Raw genomic sequence first — 2,124 nt, forward strand, 5'->3', positions numbered from 1 at the left:
ACTGAGTCACCTTATCAGTCCCTGTACAGTATACCTTAGGTATCCAGGGCATAGGTGTACCCAGGGCCTACCAGGGGCTGAAGCACGTATTATGCCACCCCTGGCTGGCCATCCAAAACTGACACAACTGGCTGCACGACAGCTGGGGCAAGGTGGTGTAATCACCCTTTGCTATAGATATAGTTACCTATATCTAAACCTAAAATGGACACATATATTCCTATCAGTCACTCCTATGGAAGGCCTTATCAATCCTGAAGGTAGGGTGCTTGGAATTATGTGAGATGACGCTCTGGCATGAGCTGAGCCCGTTTGCAGCTTGCGGAACCAAGTCCTTATAGCTGTTCCATGATAACGCTATACCATATACTCTTAAGTGCATTATAATCCTCGCGGTTAAATGCTAACTCTGGTATAACATTATCAAAACATGTCGAGTAGGGTGTCATACGAATTGGAATACTACCCCCTCGCCAATTCTGGCGACGAGGGTAGCATTCCACCCTTCTAGAGGGACACGACATGTATGTAACTGAGAACCCCGGTTAAAGTTAACTCAAGCCTTGGCATCACAAAATGGATGCTGCCACCACAGACACAAGTCTGACCTCCTGCTGCAGGGAGTCCTTCCAGCAAAATCCGGCATACACAAAAGGTTTCCTGCCTTGGGAGGTGCTAGCACCACCCCAGACAGGATTTTGTGTATTGGGTAGGACAGGCCTGAAAGGAATGAGACATGCCCGGGGCACACAAGGCGTCCTGTGCATACACCGGTTCAAACCAGTTGCTGGGGCATCCCTGCCCCAGCTCTGGTGGGAAACCGGACAAAGGATAGGGGGTGAAGCCACCCCCCTTCCTGGTCCCACCCGGGGGAGGGACCTAGTCAGTAGTGCAGCCCCCTTTAGCGGGATAAATGTAGGAGCTGGTCCCATTCCAAATTAGATTATCCTGAACATATTCTACAAGAAGAAACTCTGGACTTCGATGTTCTGCTCCACAGAAGACTGAAGAATCTCCCTTGTGGGCAAGGAGTGTCCACCCTGCACAAGCAGGCACCATCAAGCGTCCAGCGGCTTCCCTTTGTCGTCTTCCTTCCAGGAACCAGACTTCAGAGCCCGACGAGACCCGGATTCCCAGACCTCTCCGACCTCAACCCACATCTGCAGCAAAGCTGAGACCCGTGGGTGCGACGAGACACGTGGGACCGGCCATCTTGGAAGAAACTGCACTTCGCTTCCAGCACGACTCCCGAGGTAAACTCGACCAAGTGCTTTGGGGACTGAGAAGCCCCATCCCCGTGCAGCCCCTGCCCCGAAGATCAGCCCTCCAGCATCCACGAGATCTGAGTGGGGCCCTTCTGCTTTGTTGCTGCTCGACGCGTTGTCTGGTCAATTGCCGGCTGGCTAGTGGCCTCCCAGACGATAAACCTTTGAATCTTTGCTGCTGGTCTGGTTGCTCTAGACTGGCACTTGCTCCCTTCCAAAAGAGGGGCACCTAGGACTCTCCTAGTTCGCACCAGACGCTTTTCCTCCTCACCGCGTGGGTTGCCTTTGCCAAGGCCTGTTGACGCCGATTCCGGATCCAACATTGCCGACAGCGAGAGCCTGCGTGGGACAGCTCGTCCCTCCATCCTGGTCATCGAAGACACTTCCTGGTCCACGTGGCTGCAGAGTCAAGCGTCCACTCTTCACCTGATCGCGACGACGACATCTGGTTCCTTCCTGGTTCCACTCCAGTCACTGGCTAGTGACTGTGAACATTGTCCCCTCTGCTTTCAGGTCTCCTTCTTCAACAATCCACCCTTGGATTGCACCGGACATCTTCCTCCTGGTCGCCTGCAGCATCTTTTCTTTCAGGCTCCATTGACTTCAACGCGAGAACCCGACACACTTTGGCACCTATGCACCCGCGGCCCGTCGGTAAGGTAACGAGAGCATTTCGGTGCTCAAGGGTAGTTTAACTGTCCTAGTGTCCAGTTCCACAGTCGTTTTTGTCCTACCTAGTCAGGATTGTCCGTACTCACCTTTAACTTGAACTGTACTGTCCATAGACGTTGTTACGCATCTCGCGTGTGAGTTCACACTCTGCACACGCGTTCCGTGGGCCTCCTATTACTTACCTGGT

The sequence above is a fragment of the Lissotriton helveticus genome, chromosome 1_1, assembly GCF_964261635.1.
Source record: "Lissotriton helveticus chromosome 1_1, aLisHel1.1, whole genome shotgun sequence".
NCBI classification, from domain to species: Eukaryota; Metazoa; Chordata; class Amphibia; order Caudata; family Salamandridae; genus Lissotriton; species Lissotriton helveticus.